Source organism: Canis lupus, chromosome 16 (assembly GCF_003254725.2).
Source record: "Canis lupus dingo isolate Sandy chromosome 16, ASM325472v2, whole genome shotgun sequence".
NCBI lineage: Eukaryota > Metazoa > Chordata > Mammalia > Carnivora > Canidae > Canis > Canis lupus.
In genome coordinates, this window is record NC_064258.1 from 33,653,942 (window position 1) to 33,678,105 (window position 24,164).

Here is a 24,164-nt window from a genome sequence, read left to right on the forward strand (position 1 = left end):
TAAGTGAAGTTGGAAGTCACTGGAAGGTAGGGGTAAAGGAATTACATGATTTGATTACAGCTTTAGAAAGTTCACTCTGGCCAATGAGTAGAGTGCACAAAGACACAAAAACATCAAATATGAGATTATTGTAATAATGCAGGCAAAACATGGCAGATGGCAGCAATTAAGGGAATAAGAAGTGGCCAAATTCTGGATGTATTCAGCTAACTTCTTATGAACTGGATGTGAGATATGAAAGAAAGTAGAAAAGACTCTTAAGTTTTAAGCCTGATCTACTGGAAAACTGGAGGTGCCATTTTTTTGGACCAAGGGAATATGGGGTGGGAAACCAGTTCATGTATTATGTTAAAAAGCTAAGAGTGTAATGTTAAAAAGCTAAGAGAAAAAGAAAGTCATCTATATGTTTGCAAATAGACAGACTTACACCATTTAATTGTAACTACAGGTTATATGACAAAGAACTAAATAAAAGCAATCAATAAAAACAAAGGGCATAGCCTGATTACAATGCTAACCTCTTACAATGGCTACAAAATACTGTTTTGAGGTCCTATTTAGATATCAAAGTATATATTTTTGTTAACCATTCACATATGTAATCATATTGTACAGATACAGAAAGAGTAATATACATTACTTCAAATTCTGACCTTTAAATATCAAGGGAAGTCAGTGGTTTTCTTGTTAAAAAAGGTAAAGCTCTATACATAGTAAGTGTAGCTTTCACCAGCACTCAGTATGCCTCTTAAATAAATCTTCTCCTCTTTAGACGCCAAACCTGCAAACATAAAATTTATCATAAACCACTTTGGGTTTAGCAAAATTTGTCTTCAGAGTAAGCAGCGGGTGTGTGGAAGCTGGTGGTGGTGCTCTGTTTAAAGTACATCTAAAGACCTTGTCCTTCTCTTAGTCCCTAGAAGTTGACTTGGAAATCGCTCCCATAGGGTTTAGTAAAAGATTGGTTTAGTGCATTGTGTCCAAAAAGTCATTTCCAACTCACTCACTTAGCCTATGCCCAGGTGTCTCACATTGCCCACATATGTGAAGGAGACCATGGGCCTCTGCCCGTGTTACAGATTAGCTAATTTGTTCACTGGGTCCTTAGAGCAGTAATAAGATTGACCAGAAGGAGGAAAGAAGGAAGGTAATGCAAACAAAGGGAAACCAAAGAGGTCAGAGAGACTTACAATGAAAAACAAGATGGGGGTAGTTAAGGCAAGAGTTTTCCTACCCCACAAGATCAATCCCAGTGCCCCATCTGTGAATGGACACATTTATCTGCTTCTTTGGTCATAATGAAAATAAGTTTGCAGTAATATGCAGGGGGGGAAATGGACAAAATAGTATTTTGAATATGTAATCATTATTTCAGCTGTTACTAGTTTCAGATTGAAGAAGAATCTATTAATTCCTAGGATTTATAATGTGGTTTTTAAAAAAGCTTCCATGTTTCAGAGAAATGACATCTATTATGTAACTATTCTAGTCATCAAATCCTCTAGAATACAGTATAATTATTTCCTATATGGGTCATATGATTACAACTTAAAAGATTTATAGTAATGTCATTGTCATTATCTTATCTCAGATGACCAAGAGAGGGTAGGATATTGATTCACTATTGCCAGCAATTAATTCATCTGTGATGGAATATAAACTCCACTTCAGCATTTTGACTTTAATGTCTCTTTCTTCAGTAGCAAATAAGCATATTTATGCTGAAGTTCCTTTTCTCTTTCCTGTTGTCACTGAACATCTTCCTGTAGACACTCTAGCCTCAAGGGTAGAGGAGTATCTTCTTGTTTCTCAGCTTCTTCAAAAGTGCTTAACTCCAAGTAAGCCAGCTCAGTGTGGTCCCACAAGTTATTCAATTGTTCCCTATAAGTTCCATAGTAAAAGAGCACATTTTTAAATCTTTTCCATTTTATTTAACATGATGGTAAGGCAAACATATGGCATGGGTGGGATGGGAAAGCAAGAAAAAGAGGAAATGTTCAATTCTCATTGTGTAAAAGGATCATGAAGGTCACCTAGTCTGTGTCCAATGATACAAACAAGTGATTTTGCAGCCTCTGCAGGAATGTATGTCTGAATGTGAAGCTTGCATCTGCCAAAGGCAGCCATTCTCACTCAGGAAAGCTCTCATTATTTAAAAGGCTGACTGCGGGGTCATATGGGTTCACACTTACAAATGGCACATGATGAAAAGTATGGCAGGGGCGTGGCAATTGGGTTTGCTATCTACCAGAGGCAGGGCTTTCACATCCATCTGTTGTCTATTAAACCCTTTCCCAGAGAATTACCTGGGCTTCTCAAGAGATGGGATGTGGAAGGAAATTCAAGAGCTCAAACTCCTCAAAATATTCACAGGCTCATCCAGCTCACTAAACCCATCATCTCTGGGGAAAAAATGTGACCAAATTTCAAAGTGCATATTCTTATGATGCTTCAATCTTATTTTAGGTGAGACGGGGTACTGTTTTATACCTACAGGTATTGGACTGTAAGGATTCTTAGATGGTTTAAAGAAGTAGACTAAAATAGAGGCAACTGATATACCTATTCTATGTTTGTATTGGTTTCCAGAATCTGGGTGGCTGTTAGACTACAGGATAACCAGAATAACTGGCCCAAGATTTTAGGAATTGAAGCTATGTGTATGCCTCTTGATTTGCCTCTGCCAGTATGATTAAATTCTCCAAAGTGAGAAGCAGGGTTAAGTGAAATAATCAGTATGGCAGTGGTATTGGCCAATCACAACAGTTTCAGCTGTGAACAACCAGTCATTGAACTGAAGCAAACCCTCTGAACCTCATCCTTGAGAGAAAAGGCTCTGTGTGATTTACTCTCTAGCTGCTGTGCCCTGCTCTCATCACCAAGAACAAGGTACTGATTTCATGTAGGAAGACTTCCAACACCTTAAAAGTACTAAGAAAAAAAACAATAAATAATTATGTTTACGTCTGTTCTGTGTTTAGAGGACAAGGAGAAAGAGGCCTAGGAGCTAAAATTACCAAGCACCTACCATGTTCTAGATCATACTGACTCTTCACAAAAATACTATGACAGAAGTATCAACACTCCAGGGTAAGAGGAACTACATGTCTTATAATACAATGGAATTTTAGTTCAAACAGGTCTACTGCTATTGTGCTGGTTCCTACCACCTTTATTTTATTTAATATTACAACTGCATTTTGAATAAGAGTCTAAAGAGCTTCAAACTGCATCTTAGGTCTGAATTTCCATAAACATGGAAATAAACATTTTTATGCTTTCCTTTCATGGGAAAATATGTTTGTTGACTATATGTAAATTAACTGGGTTATGCTTTAAGTATTTTAAAAATTAGGTTACTGAAACATGCTTATTGTTGAACATTTCAAAACTGAAAAATATGTTTTAAAAAATAGAAATCCCATGTAACATAAAATAATTTCTATATGATTTATATATTTATATCTCATATATGCATATAAAAATATATTTTTGTTGTTTCAAAATATGTAGATACGTATATCTCATATAATTTTTTATCCTACTTTTTCATTTTAGTTTATAGCATGGATTTTTCCTACATCATTAGTTTTTGAAAACATTTTAATAGCTTCACAGTATCTCCATGAGTTATTAAATCATCATTTAACAATGCTCTTCAGTTGGCCATATGGACTTTTCCCAGAAATCTGGTATAAGAGTAACATAAACATTCTTTGATTATACATCTTTGTATTTATCTCTGGTATATTTCTAGGCACAATTTCTCTATGAATATTTGCTAGTTCAGCAAGTATGTAATACTGAAGTTTTATTATACATATTTGCTAAACTGCTTTCCAGAATTATGAGGCTTCTTTCTCTCTCCATCTTTCCCAGAATTTAGTATAATTTATTGAAACTTTCTGAAAAGTCCTACCCCTCAAAAGAGAAACAAGTTTTCAAATTATTTGAATTTAAAAAGAAAAAAAATGCTATTTACTGATTTTTCCATTTTGATTATACCCTCTATATTAATATGCTAAGATTTTTTAAAAGCCACATGTATTTCTTTTATTGGTTAAAATATTTAAAATATATTTTCCAAGTCTGTCACTTCTAACTTTATTTATTGTGATTTTTAAATGTTTACTATAGTTTGTGCCTTACCAAAGTTTGCTTCATTGTTTCTTCTTGCTTTTGCATAAATATTTCAAATTATTCTTTTATGGTATCTAGACTTCATGATTGCTTTGGGAATCTTTTCTCTTTTCAAGACTATACAATTATTATATATTTTCCTCTAAACATTTATAATTTTATTATATGAATTTTTAATCCATCTATATTTTATATAGCTAAGTAAGCTAAAAAAAATCTACATTTATTTCAATCCCATTTGTTGACCAGCCTTTTTTTTCTTTATAAATTTATTTTTTATTGGTGTTCTATTTGCCAACATATAGAATAACACCCAGTGCTCATCCCATCAAGTGCCCCCCTCAGTGCCCGTCACCCAGTCACCCCCACCCCCCGCCCACCTCCCCTTCCACCACCCCTAGTTCGTTTCCCAGAGTTAGGAGTCTCTCATGTTCTGTCTCCCTTTCTGATATTTCCCACTCATCTTTTCTCCTTTCCCCTTTATTCCCTTTCACTCTCCTTTATATTCCCCAAATGAATGAGACCATACAATGTCCTTCTCCGATCGACTTATTTCACTCAGCATAATACCCTCCAGTTCCATCCACATCGAAGCAAATGGTGGGTATTTGTCGTTTCTAATCAGCCTATCTTTCCTCATGGATTTGAAATATCAGATTTATCAAATTCTTAAATACATCTATATTGCATATATGCATATAAATATAATTTTCTATATATGTATACGTACATATGTACAAATACCCCTCATATTATCAGAGAGTGGCCCCTATTAGGCCAATACACCAACAGAATTTGTGAAAAATTATTATAAAACAATATATTGAATTGACATTTACCTTTCACCTTTTGATAACTTGGTGAATGACCATAAAGTCTATGACTTATAACAATAGTTTTTATGAGGCATAAACTTGAACTGTGTGAGCTATGAATTTAGCAAGCAGCAGTGAATCCTTTATGACAATAACTAACATCCCAGCTTTCTGATGCAACTTCTTGGGTTGTTTTTGTTTTGTTATTTTGTTTCTGGTTTGGTTTTTTGCGGGGGGGGGGATTTTGTTGTTGTTGCTTGTCATCATGTTCATGATAATTCTATGGAAAAGATCCCTGAAAATTACTAATATTTGGAACAAAAGTGAAAAGATATATATGAGGCAATCAAAGAAATCAATTTCTTATTCAGAAAGTAGGAATACTAATTACTTTAGTTACAGACTTCGAAAGAGTTTAAAATACTAAAGGCTTTGGTTCTATCTGGATGAATTTTACAAAGGACAATATATGGTACAATTGTGGTCATTAATTTGAAAGAATTGAGGAATGCCTGGGTAGCTCAGTCACTTGAGCAATGACTCTGGGTTTTGGCTCAGGTCATGATCTCAGGGTCATGGGATTGAGCCCCATGTCAGGATCCACGCTTGGCACAGAATTTGCCTAAAGATTTCTCTCCCTCTCACTCTGTTCCTCCTCCTCTCTCTCTCTCTCTCTGTCAAATAAACAAATCTAAAAAAAAAAAAAAAATTGAAAGAATCAAGAAAGGGTATCAGGATCTATGCACTGTATATACCAAGAGTTTATTCTGGCACTTCATACATTTGGTTTAATTTTCAGCAAATGGTTTGATTGTAGAAGAGTATTTGTTTTTCAAAGATTCTGGTTGCTTCATCAAAGTACAGTAAGAAATTAGAAAACATGGAAACATCTGTGAAGGAAAAGAAACTTAAATTGACTATTAGATTTGTAAACTGTAATCTACCAAATGAAAATAAGCCACATAAGAACACTTTTTTGTAAACCAATACATTCAAAAACATCTTGAAACCCATAAATATCCCCCTATTTTAGCAATTATGCCTTAATTTTTTATGTCTCTGCCTTCAACTAGATAAGTAAGATCCTTGAATGAAGGGAACTTACTCTTTCATGTTTATATCTTGAGTACCTGACACACAGAAGATACTCAGTACATGCTTTAGAAATAGATAAATGCCCCTTTTCTGCTCTGGAGTCCAAATACTTGCTCCCAGTAACCCTTAAACAATCACTTTTTTACTCCTAAGAATCATTTGTTGTAATGGATGCCTTGGGGCATTGTCCAGAAACACCTTTGGGACTGAAGTGCTCATACTTTTGGTTACCAAGAGTGTTAACTGTTTTTAACACATAGGGAGACCCTCTCTGGCAACTATGCTCTATTGAAAAGATCTGCCTCACTCAGGTTTTTGCCCATCTACCCTAACCCCCCACCCCAGGACAGCCTTCATCCAGTGATTGTCAAGGCAAGGCTATAGTCCTCCTTGTCTTAAGGGTCATCCCAGCTCCAGGTGGAACTTGTACTGCAACTACTTTGAGGTTCAGCCTTTCCTATTTTCCAGGCATGCTTCTCTCTCCAACTATATTATTCCCTAGAGCACTCCCCAGAAAACCTCCTATGTAATATTAACTGCCTCGAATTCTATTCCCTGGAACCTACTCTAAAACACTCGTGGAGCTTTATAAAAATATAGATTTCTTTGACTACAGCCTTAGCCACATTTTTCTAGATAGGTCTCCTACGGCAATGGAGACAAAAGCAAAAATAAACTACCAGACTACACAAAATTAAAAGGTTTTACACAGCAAAGGTAACAATCAAAAACCAAAAAGGCAACCTACTGAATGGGAGAAGATATTTGTAAATTATATATCCAATAAGGAGTTAATATCCAAAATATATAAAGGACTGAAACAATTCAACACCAAAAAATCCAATTAACAATGGGCAGAGGAGCTGAATAGACATTGTTCCAAAGACGACAGATACCAAATAGACACATGAAAAGATGTTCAACTTCACAAATCATCAAGAAAATGCAAATCAAAATGCAGTGAGATATCATTTTACACCTGTCAGAATACCTATAATCAAATGGACAAGAAAACAAGTGTTGGTGAGGATGTGGAGGAAAGCAATTCCTTATGCACTGTGTGAGAATGTAAATTGGTGCAGCCACTATGGAAAACAGTATGGAGATTCCTCAAAGAATTAAAGGCAGAAATATCTATGATCCAGTAATTCCCCTACTGGGTATTTAACCAAATAAAAACACTAATTTGAAAAGATATATATGTACCAATATGCTTATTGTAGCATTATTTACAAGAGTTAAGATACAGAAACAACCCAAGTGTCCATCAATAGATGAATAAAAGAAGGTGTGGTGTGTGTATACACATATGTGTGTATGTATGTATACATACATACATGCATATATACAGTGGAATATTACTCAGCCATAAAAAGCATGAGATCTTAACCATTTGTGACAGAGACATAGAGACTATATCCTAAGTAAAATAAGTGAAACAAAGACAAATACCATAAGATTTCACTTACATGTGGAATCTAAAAAACAAAACAAACAGACTCCAAAATACAGAGAACAAATTGATGGCTGCCAGATATGCAGCGGGTGACAGGACGGAAGAAATAGATAAATGGGATTAAGAGGTCCAAACTCCCAGTGATAAAATAAATACATCATGGAGATGGAAAAATACAGCATAGGGAATATAATCAACAACATTGTAATAACCCTGTTTGGTGACATGATGACTATACTCACCACAGTGAGCACTGAGTAATGTACAGAATTATTGAATCAATATGTGGTATACCTGTAATTAATATAACACTGTGTATTAGTATTTCAATAAAAAATAGATTTCTAGACATCATTTTTTGATCTACTAAAATTGATTTTTAAAGCATGTGAATTTTAGTTTTGTAAGTTATATGCCAAAAGTTTGCCTTATAAAGTTTCTCTTTCCATTAAAATACCAGCCTGTTGTTTCACTTCCAGAGAAATTTCAGGCCTGAGGACTAATTGCTAAGTGGTTGTTGACCTTTTTAAAAAGTCTTGATCTTATAACACTTCTCAGCTAATGTCTTCTTTTAGTATCTTTCATCTAAATTGGGCACATAAAAGTTTGTTATTTCTTATATTTGCTTAGGCAGACATCTATTAATAGGTGATTACAAAGCTGTGCCCTCTAATTTGTACCAATAAGACCTTTTTCAAGGCAAATAATTCATTAGAACCATTGGAAAAGGAATTAGGCTCAACATATACAATACTCTATGGTCTACAATGAAGACTCCATCTACATGTGTTGTAATCCCCAAATCCTGTTTCTAACTCTGTCACTATTATCTTTCAAATAAAGGCAAGGGAATAGGTCTGATCATCAATACTGCAATTTTATGATTCTCCTTAGTCATCTCTTTGTCTCTTAAATAACAGCTGTGGTGACCACACATGTCACCTGTGTAATAAGACATTTTACAAAACCATCCATGTGATGGAAATCTCTTCATTCCAAAAAACTGTATAAAACTGTAAAATAACTGTATAAAATACAAAGACCGAGAGCAAATATTTTTATTTGCAAAAATTCTTTAAAAATAAACCTATTGGGCCAACAGTTGCAAATAAATTAATTAAATAAGCACCTTTCTGCCCCCCCTTTGGCTGTTTTGATTTCAATGAGCTTTCTACTTTCAGCCCGTTTCTGCAATATAAAGAGATTGGCTCTGGAATATAACTAGCAAAAGTAAAAAGAAAGATGAGAATTTTACATTGAGACTGGGAATTTGTGTGCCAAGATTCAATCTGTGGTGCCTGGAAAAGTGCTGAGACCTCAAAACTTTGAAAAATTTGTTTTTGAACAGAAATGCTGACACCACTTATCTGTATCAATTCAGCTCTGAATTGTGTGGGTGCAATGTGCTGCTTTCACTACTTGAGACATTCTGCCTAACTGTGAGGCAGGCAAACAACAGAAAATTGTTTCTGTGACTGTATTCTTGGACATTACCTGGGAACACATGCAAAGACATGTTCTCAGTGTCATGGGAAGAAATAGGAGTCAATCACCTAAATGGCTTAAGTAAATGCAATCCCCTAACACTACCACAGTACTATAATCCCTCCAAATTTGGAACTATTTTCTAATTGGACAATCACCTAGAGAAAGGCTGGCAAACTATCACCTCAGGCCAAATCCACATTTTTTATATAGCCTGTAAGTTAACACTGGTTGTTACATTTTGAAATGATTGTGGGGTGGGGGGGGGGAGGGGAGGGAGTCAAAAGAAGATTTCACGATATGTTTCACAAAATTCCATTTCTATCTATAAATAAAGTTTTATTGGAATATAGCCATATTAATTTGTTTATGTACTGTCTAGGGATGCTTTCATACTACAACGGCAGAGTACAGTGGTAGCAAAGACCTCTGTCCTACAAAACATAAAATATCTACTATCGGGCCTTTTACACAAAAAGCTGGCCAACCCCTGACCTAAAACATTGCAATTTACAAGGCTTTTTGATATGCATCAAATTTAATCCAGTGGAGAGCATTATGTCTATTCTACAAAGGAAAATAAAAAGAAATGGCTTGTCCAAGGTTATACAGCCAGTATGGAGAGTTACTCACATTCTTTCACATTATCACAAAGCTTCTCTACAAATAAGTGTTATAAATCTTTAGTAATACTCATTAGTATTTGGTTTGTAAAAAAGTTGCCATCTTTTCATTTCTCAAAACCATAATCAAAAGTAATTGCTTAAAGCCCAGCACTTTAGAGTATTTTGGTGGTGAAGGGCCAAGGATTAAACTCTTGAAAAGCATATTTTCCCTGACAACATTAACTAACAGACTTGTCACTCAAAAGACAAACAGAAGTTTCTCCCTTCAATTGCCCAGATACTCCAATGCAATGGAGGAGAATCCTGAACATGTCATCTTTCTTTTCTCTTGGACTCCTTAATATTTCTCATGCAGATATAGCAGATCTTTCTGACAAGGTCAAATTCTTCTGAAATTGAGTTACTAAAGCAATTTTGTACATTTTCTCTGAACATGCCATTGGCCTTGGCCTAAAAATACTATTCAAGCAGAAAAAATAGTTTCATCTTTTCCACTAGGTTTTCCCTCCACATTTTGCACTTGAATAACTACAGAATTTATATTCTTAATCTTTATACCTATCTTCTTTTTATATGTGTATACATATGAGAGAGAGAATATAACAATTATCAATTGATAACCTTATTAAATGCTTCATAAATACAAGGAGTAGGTAACATTCTACTAAGAATAATGGCCAAGTAAATACTTAAATACAGGAAGAATGAGTTTTAGCCCCTGCTTGACCACTAAATATAGGACTTTGGGAAACTCCCTGGACCTCCCCAGATCTATTTCTTCACCCATATGATAAGAGAGACCACATGACCTTTATGGGCCATTCCTGTTTAAAATTCTCATTAACTCTGAATATGTGTTACATTGTCATTTAAGCCAAACCTCAATTTCACTATTTCTAAATCAGAGATAAGACCTATGACACAGGTGGTTAATTAAAGTAAGAAAGTATTTAGAGGACATAGCACGCAGTGTTCCAAAGATGGTAATATGATAACCCTGTGTTATAGATCGTTTCACTCATGATAAGCAGTTAAAGAAGAGGCTAGAAAGCAAGAATCAGACAGAAAGTGAAAATGGTATTTTTTTTCTTTTTTAAGTTACAAAAATTCATGACAAAACTTCTACTTGGTACACAGGACTATTCTTGCCCTGCTCACGTGAGGCAGGTAAGATCCCAAGCCCTGGCTGGCTCTTCTCTGTCCTCCTCACTCATCTTTGCACAGACCAAGAGCATGAACTGTGGTCCTTCCATACTCAAAAGAATGAGAAAGGCGCTCGAATACACTACCACTTTTCATAGTGAAAGATCTTATTTGATAGCTTATGAAATAATCTCTATTATATATTCTTTTATAAACTCAAGTTGTTTCCAGTTTCATTAAAACAAGCTCTGCCTCAAGATTAAAATTTATAATCTTAAAATTTATTAAGTATGACTTCTCAATTGTCATGAGTATTTTTATATTTTGATTTAAAAGATCCTAATTTGAATTTTTTCAATACTATGACTTTATTACAGTCACCAAAGTAGTTTACATTTTTTTAATATTTTATTTAATTATTTGAGAGAGAGAGTTTGAGTGTACAAGCAGGGGGAAGGACAGATGGAGAAGGAGAAGCAGACTTCCTGCTGAGCATAGAGCCCAACATGGGGCTCAATCCCAAGACCCTGGAATCATGACATGAGCCAAAGGCAGACACAACCAACTGAGCCACCCAGGCGCCCCCAAAATAGTTTACATTTAAACTGATCAATCACACCTCAGAGACTGCTTAGCACCATCACATTAACCTTTAAAAAGTTAACATTTCTTAACTGATAACAACAAAACAGGGATATATAGCAGAAGCACCCGATATTGAGCCAAAAGCTCTTTAGTTCTTTTCTAATCTCTTTCCATAAAGTCATATCGTTTGTGGGTTAAATCTCTTATTCTATATGTCTGATTATTTATCTGAATGCACGGTCAACAATACCAGTCTTGGTAATGTTCTTAGATTCAACATTTAAGGTTACAATGGATTAAATTGAATACCCTCATCAGGATTTAAATATAATTGGATGAAGCCAAGGCTTGATTAAAAGTAAATGAAAATACGGAAAGTACTTAAGAACAATTAACCTATTTCTTAGGCTCATTTATCCATTTATTCATACTACGCATTTCCAAGCAATACTACCACAGACCCTGGAGACTCTATGCCCACTATCAAGGGACAGTGAACCAACAGGATTAATAGGGGATGATAAGTGCTGGGAAGGAAATGTGCCCCTGTTTATGGGAGTATAGATGAGAGGCATGTGGATTAGACACTTGGGATGTGACAACATTATCTAGTGTTAAAGAACCAGGAAAAAATTAGTTATATAAGGGGAAGGAGATAAAGAGAGATTTGAGGTTGAAAAAATGCACATGGAAAATCACAATGGTATATACCACAACACAAATGACTAAAACTAGGTAGTCACAGGAGGAGTATGCAGTATTTTGGGAAAGTGACCAGAGATAAAAATGTCAGGCCACGAAGAGCCGTATTTGCCATGCTAATGAGCTTGAACTTCAACCTGAAAGCTCTGGGAACCCAGTGAAAGATTTAAGCCAGGGAATGACTACTCAGGTTTGACATTATGAAAGATATAAAGACAAGTTTGATTTGGGATAAGTAATGAATGGGGAGAGACTTGAGGAAGGTAGACAATTTAAGAGTCTAGTGAAGTAATGCAGACAGTAAACTGTGAGTTCATGTAGGAAGAACCCTGGGAGAAGGACAGAGAAGCAGCAAGGAAATGTGGTGCTTTATTAGAAATAATGAGTAAGTGAATGAGAAAAATTTAGAACAACTCCTGGATTTAGGATATGGACAACTGCATGGATTATGACACTATGCACTATAAAGGGGTGCATAGAAGAAACATTATTGATCACTTTCTATTTTATTTTAAAATTTCCTTTTAAAATAAAAGGAATTTATTACATATAAGGAATTTCACTTATAGGAAGGACTTACTTTCTTAGTTTTCAAAAAAGTTCTAAAGAGCAAGAATACTAGACAATAAACACAGAAAAGATAGGCAAAGATGGCATTGTGAAAAATGTTCACATCTGCCCATGTAGAATAAACAGCATCATGAGTTTTGGGGAGAAAACAAGACAAAGTTAGAAAGGAAATTCAATGCTTGATTTTCAACGTTCAAAAAAAAAAAAAAATGAAGAAGAGTAAAGAAAGGTATACTACAACTCCCAGAAAAAAAAGACAGAAAATTTTTCAGACAGAAAGAGTCAAGGAAATAGGATGATTTGATAAGAAGTGGTACTGTCACACAAGAAACTATTTCAAAGGTTAAAAAAAAAAACAGCAAATGATCATTTTTAAAAATATTTTATAGAAACTATCAAGATTTGACTACTTAAATGCATGCATAGGGGGAGGTCAGATAATTTAGGAATTACATCTATATTTAGATCTAAAAGCTATCAAAATGAAAAATGACAGCATAATTTCACTTTGTTGAAAGCAGCTGCAAATGTTCATACACAGCATTACAATATCCTATAGAAAGAGTAGCTCAGATCTAATGCTTTGGTTATAATAAACAAATTTGCAATTAGGAGACATTTTTAGTCCTATACAAGTATGCAGAAACAAAGCCAGAATTCACTTTTCAAGAAAAAAAAAATTGGCAAAGTTTCCTAAACAGAAGCCCCACTTACACCAAATCTGGTACTGTTGGGTGCCAGACATCCACAGCAGGCACAGACGGTGGAGCTCCTATTGCTTGCTTCACAGATTGCTGTCTGGTTACAATTTCTAGTCATATGTGATTCGATGGAGCAGAGAAAACCCCCTGGCTTTCCTCTATTAGTTCTGCATCCATTGCTCCATCCATCAAAAGCAAAAGTAATTGCCCACAAAAATTAAGCCTAGGTATGCCTCTACTTATCCATGTAGCATACCTTTACTCCTATGCAAAGTTAAAGGAATGATTTAAATAAGGAATTAATTAAATAAGGCTGATGAGTCAAGAAGCATTCTCAGTGTCATCCCTGCATCTAACTTCCAAAAGCTCTACATCTTTCCTTCCTTCCTTGATTTCTACCCTGAAATGAAAGGAAGTTTCATTTCTTGAATTAAGGGCCAAAACCATTATCACTGCATTGTCTCTTTCAGGGTGGGGGTGGGGAGCGTTTACATGAGATCAATTAATCATTCACACACCCATTCAAACATTTGTATCATGCACCTACTGGATGTTAGGTGCTATGCCATCACCAGCAATAGAAAAGTAAGCACGGCATGTTTGAAAGCTTACAGAAACATCTAATATGTTAAGATGGTTATATCTTTAAAATATAATCTGATAGATGCTATAACAGAGATATGAGCAAAGTGTTGAAAATCCAGAAGGAAGAAACTAGAAATGGTGATCTTTTATTAACCATGCATCTTTTAAAAGCCCCTTCTTCCATCAAACATAGAAACAAGGACATTTCAGATGGCTTTTTGATAGTGCAATGTGTATTTACTCCACAATTTACAATTTCGAAGAGGATTAAGGAAAAGCTAAGGCTCTTGTCTCCCTACTGAATCATACTCTTTCTCCTACTGAATTATGCCAAAAATCAGAACTTTACAAAAAAAAAAAAAAAAAACAAAACACCAAATCCTGTATTCACTTAAAAATTTTAACACCAGAGACTCGACATACACACACACTTCATATAGTAGTCTCTGCACATAAATTTCCATTTATTCTTATCCTGACATACATCATGCAGGACTATGGTTCATCGCAAGTGCCAGTGCCCCAGAAGAGGGTATACCCTCCTTTATATCAATATTTACTGAAAATTATGCTCAATTTATCTTTAAAAAGGTGAGAGGGAACAGTGAAAGCACTACAAATGGAAACTTTCTAAAAAGTGTGGCAATTTTAGATTTTCAAAGATCTATATTTAGGAGTTCTAAGATTAGGGTTGACCAACAAAACATCACTTTTCCTCATCTCTAACTTCAAGACTTACTTCTTTCCCACATCTCTATCTTGACAAATTGTTTGGGGTTCATGTAGCTTCTAAATTATTTTTAAAAATGGAAACAAGAGTTTCCGATAAGTAGAACTAGCAGTTACCTTCTATACCTAATTTTCTTTTTTTTTAATTTTTTTATTTATTTATGATAGAGAGAGAGAGGCAGAGACATAGGCAGAGGGAGAAGCAGGCTCCATGCACCGGGAGCCCGACATGGGATTCGACCCCGGGTCTCCAGGATCGCGCCCTGGGCCAAAGGCAGGCGCTAAACCGCTGCGCCACCCAGGGATCCCTATACCTAATTTTCTGAATATTTCTCACCTCACTTAAAATAACACTTCAGAGCAATTGACCATAAGATTAAATTAACAATCTCATTTGTTTGCTTTTTAAAGATTCATTTATTTGAGAGAGAGGAAGAGTACAAGTGGGAGGGTCAGAGGGAGAGGGAATCTCAAGCCAACTCCATGCTGAGCACAGAGCCAGACACAGGGCTCCATCTCACCAGCCTGAGATCATGACCTGAGCTGAAATCAAGAGTTGGATGCTTAACTGACTGAGCCACCCAAGCCCCTCAACATCTTGTTTTAAAACATTATAGACATTTTTATTTCTATGACAGAAAAAGCCCTAACACGTTAACCAAATGAAAATATTAAAAGAATATATGTCTAAAACTATGTGAAGGGCAGCTTCCAATATAAAAATCCATTTGATCAAGATTCACCTTCAGAAGGGAATAAAGACCAAGAGGATTGTGGTTGTGTTAAAAACAAACAGTTCTAATATTTTTAAAGGTGGACATGGAAATATTTACAGATGCCGTGATATAATCTGGACTCTTGCTTCAATATAATATTGGGAGAGATGAGGTGGAATTACAGTTTGGCCATAATTTGATCATTAACTGAAGCCAGGCAATGGTACATGAAGATTAATTATATGATTCTGAATATTATTTTGTGAATACTTTTTAAAAAAAGAAAAATAGGGATGCGTGGGTGGCTCAGCGGTTGAGTGTCTGCCTTCAGCTCAGGGAGTGATTCCAGGATCCGGGATGGAGTCCCACATTGTGTTCCCTGAGAGAAGCCTGCTTCTCCCTCTGCCTAGGTCTCTGCCTCTCTCTCTCTCTCTCTCTCTCTCTCTGTGTGTGTCTCATGAATAAATAAATAAATATTTTTTAAAAATAAAAATAAAGAAAAACAAAATAAATGGTCACCTAGCAGACTATCAGGGGAAATGAATCAAAACCAGGACATCATTTGCATGAGAGATGTTTCACATTCACATCATATTTATTTCTTAGAACACCTGTGCATTAGCCAAGGACGTTAGGTATCACTGATAGGGATATCCAAATAATATCCTCACACAGACACACACGTAGCATCTTTTCCCTAATAACTAGTGCTTTCCAAACATACTATTACATTTAACAAGAACCCACAATAAAACACTCTCAATCCTCAATCCTCACATACATATATTTAAGAATAATATCACTGTAGAAATATTTTCCCTTGTTAGAGATGGTTTTGCTTTTACTCATTGACTCTCTTTTTCTTGATCTAGACTAAGCATTCTGAAAGTATACCACCTCCATAGGAAAGGTTTTAGTTCTTGAAATTTTATAGCTACATATATAAAAGGTGCCAGTTGAGTACTTCTTAAGTTTTGTTTCTACTGGCATTATTTGTGAGTATCAAGATATATATATCTATCTATATATATATAGATAGATAGACAGATAGATAGATATTTATAACAATTGTGTACAAAGACTTTATCACAGAAAAATGATAGATGTGGTTGGTACACAAAATCCTGCTGCAAACATACTGATTTACTTAGGAGTGAGTAGTGTTTGTGGCACTGAATGTTTTCTGCTATAAAGCATGAAGCAGCTTAGGCCTTTAACCACTTTGAGCAACCATGAGTGCATTAAAGGATTCATAAAAGAAGCACGCATGATAGAAAGGAAACTACCTTCCACACAACCTATATACCCACCTAGTCTAGTTGTACATATTATTTGAAGTATATACTAAGGAAAGACAGGATGTAGAATTCTCATTTACAAGTCTACATCATTCTTTCCATATTAAGTGATAAAAGAAAGTAAAAGCGAACAATTTCAAATAAGAAATGTAGAACTAGCAGTTACCTTTTTAACAAGTTTCATTTTCTGAGTATTTCACTTCTCCCAAAAAATGATTCTATGCAGCAAATATCCATTAAAGAATGTAAACAATCTTGTTTTTAAGATGCTGGAGAAATTTTTATTTCTCTGATAGGAAAAATCTAACATGTTAACCAAACTAGAGTACAAACAGATGTCTAAATCTAGAGAGAGACACACACACACACACACGACTCAAAAAGGCATTAATCACAACATAAAGTACAGTAACCATGGCAATCTGTTTCCAAAGTGGTAAATCACAACCAGGGTTTTTCAACAATTTAGGGTATTCCCAGGTATCTCACATATTGCTACAAAAATAATTCAGCCCTGGTGGCTCAGCGGTTTAGTGCCGCCTTCAACCAGGGTGGGATCCTAGAGACCTGGGATTGAGTCCCATGTCGGGCTCCTTGCATGGGACCTGCTTCTCCCTCTGCCTGTGTCTCTGCCTTTCTCTCTCTCTCTCTCTCTCTCTCTCTGTTTCTCATGCATAAGTGAATGAAATCTTTAAAAAAAAATACAACAATAACAACATAAATGTCACTTGATTTTCTTTACACTATGTTGCAGCACTTCAGAGGGGGGTTGAAATGACAAAAAAAAGGAGGAGCATCACTAAAAATCAAATTAAGTGTTTTGAATTTTCAAAAATTTTAAATCACTTCTTTTGGGCAAATAAATATGAAGCTGTGGATTCTTTTCAAATAGCATTGGATAATGTGACTTGTTCTCACAAAAGTGAATGTGCCCAGGGACTTCAACTGAGCTTCTCCTTTGCAGATTAGAGCAGGGATTTCCAAGAGGTAGACACTGATCATCAGTGCTCTTCTCATGTGTTCTGTCAATTTCTCTTCCCTCTGAGGCTCCCATACCTTCGCAAATATCAACATTTACTTTCCTTCACACCTTTCCTTTAAGAAACTTAGAATGATAGAACAAAAAGAACATACATGGGGAAAAGAAAGTTGCAACTTTTACTATGAGTTTGGCTACAAACTACCAGTATACCTTGAATAAGTATGTTCAGTGCTCAAAATTTTATTTTCTTTAATCCAAAAAATAAAGAGACTGAACTAAAGGTTCCAGCTCTAATATTTTCTAAATATGTAAATCAGGCATAACTTCTTTTAAATTACAGAACTGATATTGATGTATAATTTTCATCTCATGGTGTCACTGATTAAAGCTGCCACTTCTCATGACTTTGCCCTAAAGATTGTGTATTTTTGATGACACGTTACTCTCTGTAGAAAACCCAAAAGATTCCACCAAAAAAAATTGCTAGAACTGATATGCAAATTCAGCAAAGTCATAGGATATAAAATCAACAGAGAAATACGTTGCATTTCTATACGCCAATAATGAAGAAGCAAAAAGAGAAACTAAGGAATTGATCCCATTCACAATTGCACTAAAACCTATAAGATATATAGGAAATAAACGTAGCCAAAGAGGCAAAAGATCTGTTCTCTGAAAACCATAGAATACTTAAGAAATTAAAGAGGACACAAAGAAATAGAAAAATATCCCATGCTCATGGATAGGAAGAACAAAAAGTTAAAATATCTATATTATCCAACGTAATCTACAAATTTAATAAAATCCCTATCAAAATACCACCACAGCATTCTTCACAGAGCTAGAACAAACAATCCTAATATCCATATGGAATCACAAAAGACTCTGAATAGCCAAAGCAATCTTAAAAAAAAAAAAAAAAAGCTGGAGGCATCAAATTCCAGACGTCAAGCTATATCACAAAGCTGTAGTCATCAAGAGAGTATGGTATAGTACTGGCATAAAAACAGACATATAGATCAATGGAATAGAATAGAGAACCCAGAAATGGACCCTCAACTCTATGGTCACCTACTCTTCAACAAAGCAGGAAGAAATATCCAGTGGAAAAAAGACAGTCTCTTCAACACATAGTGTTGGGAAAACTGGACAGCAATGAGCAGAAGAATGAACTGGACCAGTTTCTTATGCCATACACAAAAATAAATTCAAAATTGATCAAAGACCTAAGTGTAAGACAGAACCATCAAAATCCTAGAGGAGAAAATAGACAGCAACCTTTTTGACATCAGCCATAGCAACTTCTTACCAGACACATCACCAGAGGCAAAAGAAACAAAAGCAAAACTGAACTACAGAGAAATGACCAAGATAAAAAGTTTCTGCAGAGCAAAGGAAACAGTGAACAAAACTAAAAGGCAGCCTATAAAATAGGAGAAGACATTTACAAATGACATATCTGATAAAGGGTCGGTATTCAAAATATATGAAGAATTTATCAAACTGGGGATACCTGGGTGGCTCAGCAGTTGGGTGCCTGCCTTGGGCTCAGGTTGAGATCCTGAGATCCAGGATCAAGTCCCATATCAGGCTCCCTGTGAGGAGCCTGCTTCCCCCTCTGCCTATGTCTCTGCCTTTCTCTCTCTCAGTCTGTGTCTCTCATGAATAAATAAATAATTCTTTAAAAAATAAGAATTCAGGGCAGCCCAGGTGGCTCAGCGGTTTAGCGCTGCCTTCAGCCCAGGGTGTGATCCTGGGGTCCCGGGATCGAGTCCCACGTCAGGCTTCCTGCATGGAGCCTGCTTCTCCCTCTGCCTGTGTCTCTGCCTCTCTCTCTCTCTGTGTCTCTCATGAATAAATAAATAAAATCTTAAAAAAAAAAAGAATTTACCAAACTCAGCACCCAAAAAACAAATAGTTCAGTTTAGAAATGGTCAGAAGGGTGACATGTGGGTGGCTGAGTAGTTGAGTGTCTGCCTTCAGCTCAGGGCGTGATCCTGGGATCTGGGATAGAGTCCTAGCAGGAAGCCTGCTTCTCCCTCTGCCTGTGTCTCTACCTGTGTGTGTGTGCCTCATGAATAAATAAATAAAATCTTTTTTAAAAAATGGTCAGAAGATATGAATACATTTTTCCAAAGAAGATATCCAGATGGCCAACAGACTCCTAAAAAGATGCTCAACATCACTCATTATCAGGGAAATACAAATCAAAACCATGAGGAAATACCACCTCACATCTATCAGAATGGCTAAAATTAACAATTTAGGAAACAGATGTTGCAAGGATGTGGACATGGGAAACTCTCTTACACTACCAGTAGGAATGCAAACTACTACAGCCATTCTGGGAAACAGTATGAAGGTTCCTCAAAAAGTCAAAAATCTAACTACCCTATGACCCAGCAATTGCACTACTAGGAATTTACCCAAAGGATACAAAAATAGTGATTCAAAGGGGCACATGCACTCCAATGTTTATAGCAGCATTATCAACAATAGCCAAATGGAAAGAGACCAAAAGTCTATTGACAAATGAGTAAATAAAGAGGTGGTACACACACACACACACACACACACACAAACACATGTACACACACACAAACACACACACACAATGGAATGTTACTCAGCCATCAAAAAGAATGAAATCTTCCCATTTTCAATGATCTGGATGGAGCTGGAGTGTACTATGCTAGGCAAAATAAGTCAGAGAAAGAAACACTGTACGATTTCACTCATACGTGGAATTTATGAAACAGATGAACATATGGGAAGAAAAAAGAGAGAGAGAAGCAAACCATAACAGACTATTAACAATAGAGAACAAACAGGATTTTTAGAGGGAGGTGAGTGGGGAATGGGCTAAATGGGTGATGGGTATTAAGGAGTGCACTTTTTGGGATGAGCACTGGGTGTTGTATGTAAGTGATGAATCACTAAATTCTACTCTGAAGCCAGCATCACACTATAAGTTAACTAGAATTGAGATAAAAAATTTGAAAAAAAAAAACTAAGGCTATACATTTTTAAAAATTTTATGTGATTAGACAATAGTCTAAATATTTCTATGAAACTCTAACTTATTAAAAGTATACAGAGAAAAAGCTAGAACTAAGGGAAACAAGTATTTATTTCGACAAGGATAATATATGGTACTAAGTTAAATTCTGACAATTTATAAGTGGAGGGAAATTCAACAGTCTAAACGTTATTCTTTATAACCTTTTTCTCTGAAAAGGAATGTCTGAAGGATACCAAGGCAACATGACAAAGCAACTTTGAAATCCTTAGAAGGTAATTTCCATGGCACATATTGTTTACAACCAGCTAACATATCATATAATCAAGTTACACTTCTAAGGGAAAAATGATCACATTTGTCTCTATCAATTAAGAGGAGAGGGGAAAAAAGAGCAATATAGAAATTAACATATGTAATGTGTGATTGTGACTTGGAAAGAATATTTCACCTAAAAAAAAAAAAAACAAACAAAAATAAAAACTATTAGGGACACCCGGGTGGCTCAAAGTTCTGCCTTTGGCTCAGGGCGTGATCCTGGAGTCCTGGGATCAAGTCCCTCACCTATGTCTATGTCTATGTCTATGTCTATGTCTCTATGTCTCTGCCTCTCTCTCTCTCTCTCTCTCGAATAAATAAAATCTAAAAAAAAAATTAAAAGAAAGTTCACTAGAGAGTAAACACAATATGAAAAATCACCACCACACAAGAGGAACTGTGAATGGTTGTCAAAAGAGGCTAACATATGCCCCTGAGGAGAATCGCTCCTGCAAACAGACACTTGGCACAGACTCCATCTCTCACTCTGATTATGTGTAAGGTGTCTACAAAACTACCTGTCCAGTTACAAACATTTACTGAAGGTACTCATACAGATCTCATCTGTGCTGCTGACATCAGACCACAGCAAAATTTCACTAGCTTTGGGGAAAATAAATGGCACGTATTCTCTGAAAAAATTAACATCATTATCTTAAAACTGTATATTTTCAACTGTTCCTTTTATAAAAACTCTAAATATTGATGACTCTGAAGCTATATTTACATAAAATGGTATCTCAGAAGGTCTACTAAAACTTCCCTATCCTCCAAGATCTAGAAAAGTTCTCAAGGATTACCTTGAACCTCTAAACTGAGATTCAAGGCCATACAGTAGATCAAAATAAACTCTTCCCATCTTATCATATCAAACACCTTAATTTTTTGCTAGCGCTGCTGTTTTCAAAATCTCTCACATTTCATCCCAAATGGCTTATCAAGTATTTTTCCCCAAAACACAGTACCTTCCCTAGAAGTAATTATGGTGCTAGTTGGATACAATAATTTTTTAAAAGCTTGATAGAAGTAGTTGAATTCATAACACAAAAGTTCACAAATAAGAAACTGCACTGTTAAGAATAAATTTAAAGTTATTTTACACTTTAATTATTTTCTTGATTCAATTCTATTAAAATTGTTTTAGAAAATTATGTAAGCTTATTGTTACCCACACCTCTGTTAGGAAGCTGCTCTGTACTCTGACAAGGAATTTGACAGTAGTCCAAGTGATCAAGTGAACTCTGAATTATTAACTAGGTAGACTTTCTCTTGACCTAATCATGGATCCTGTATTTCAATTAGGTTGAATTGCCTTTTTTTTCTTTTTTAGCACTAGTCAATCTCTGGCCTATATTGTATACATGCACCTTTCATGAAGCCTCACCTTGTTTCCACATCTAGATTACATATTCTATAAGCCTAGGTCATTACTCTGTGCTTTTATCATACTTAATAAATACAAATGTTTATAATTAAAGACTTTATCATGGACCTAATCTTAAACTTTATATTAAATGAGACTCCTTAATTAAACCTTATCTATTCATCCTTGCATAAACATAGCAGAAATGCTGTTTTTGTTTCTGTCAGAAAGGGAAATATCACAGGTAAAAGGGAAAAGCAGAGACAAACCCATTCCAATTTTTACTTGGAAAATTTAAACATCCATAAGGATCCTTCACAAAGAACATAAGAGGTATTGGGATGCCTGGGTGGCTCAGTGGTTGAGCATCTGCCTTTGGCTCAGGGTTTGATCCTGTGGTCCTGGGATCGAGTCCCGCATCAGGCTCCTTGTAGGAAGCCTGCTTCTCCCTCTGCTTAAGTCTCTGCCTCTCTGTGTGTGTGTCTTATGAATAAATAAAATCTTTAAAAAAAAAAAAAAGAACAGGTATTGAGAGAAAAAAAATTAGAAAGTACAAGGCTACCAAGGTTACAATTATTCTGTTCACAGAACCAGCAGTGTCCTCCTTCATTCATCATATATGCAAGGAATGTCATATGCCTCTACATACGAGTTCTGCAAAATTCAGCAAATGAGTTGGTTCCATTACAAAGTTAGCAATTTATAAGAGATCCAGTCTTCTTTAATTTGGGGGTCTAGTGCTAGGCAAGGTGATTAGATACAGACTTATACAGATAAGTAACTATCTCAGAATGCAAAGTAATGCCTTTTATTTCCTAACACGGCACATGAAATGCTTAGTCATTATGAGGACAGACCAAGAACCACTTTTCTCACACAACTCTAAGTTAAAGCATAATATGGTCACACAGTAACAAAACAGTCTATGAATACTGAAAACAAGAAATAGATATCAGCATGATTCATGTGGGAAGAAAAGAAAAGTTATGAAAATGCTTTCACTTTATCATTCTAAATCCTGGCTAATTTTATAGCCAACAATGATGCACATCTAATTTTGACCTATGTATAATAGTCACCAATGCAAATAAACCTAATAAAATGAACAAAATTAACAAATAAAATTTCACTGTCTTCTAGTGTGAACATGGGATCAGAAGGAAAAAACATTTCCACTTCCTAAATAGGATACAAAATTAACAAGATAAAAAGAAAAAAAGTTAATCTCTGTTTCCAGCAAGTGTGTAAGGATAAATCTGCACATCTGACAAACTTGTACAAGCTCCCGAAATGAAAGGAGAGTGGACAGAAAACTTACATAGAAGTTACTGTAACTAAATGCAGAGATGGCCCTTCCATGGCAGATTTCCAAAGATATCAGCAAAAACACTTTCTCAACTTGTATGGTACCCTGAGGTGTTAAAACTTTATTTTCTGTATGCTAAACTGTCTTGTCAATAGAGTAGAGGTCTGGCAGAATGAGAAGACGTGAAGGGAAAATAAAGTGAAGAGTGAGGTTAAATAAACAGCAGTGACAGTTCTCTGAAAATACCAGCAAAAATACATCACCATGGAGAGAAAGCATAGTTAAGAGTAGAAGACATCACCACCCCAACACCTCACTGTGTGCTGAAATGGCAGAAAGTATGGGAGGGAATAGGAATGGTGCAGAAGACTTCCTGGATACAGTGTGAAGCAGAGAAGTAGAAACAATAGGCACACACACACAGAGAGAAAAAGATCAATCAATCAAATGAGCCATATTTGCAGTGAGCTCTCTGCTTCTCTGCAAGCAACTAAAAAGAGAGTCTTAAGTAGTAAAGTTTGAAAGGCTAC

General features: G+C 35.6%; 1 protein-coding gene and 1 long non-coding RNA gene across 6 annotated transcripts in view; one reads left to right on the top strand and one right to left on the bottom strand.

Moving 5' to 3' along the window:
- Window positions 1-20,976, top strand: part of LOC118351070 (uncharacterized) — a 67,011-nt gene extending 46,035 nt beyond the window's left edge. Inside the window, exons 3-5 of the long non-coding RNA XR_004805878.2 lie at window positions 2,590-2,889; window positions 2,982-3,090; window positions 20,867-20,976. This is a non-coding gene — a long non-coding RNA (uncharacterized LOC118351070). The remainder of the gene's footprint in view (window positions 1-2,589; window positions 2,890-2,981; window positions 3,091-20,866) is intronic.
- NRG1 (neuregulin 1) overlaps window positions 1-24,164 on the bottom strand; it is a 1,071,954-nt gene that overhangs the window by 971,837 nt on the left and 75,953 nt on the right. The window lies entirely within an intron of this gene.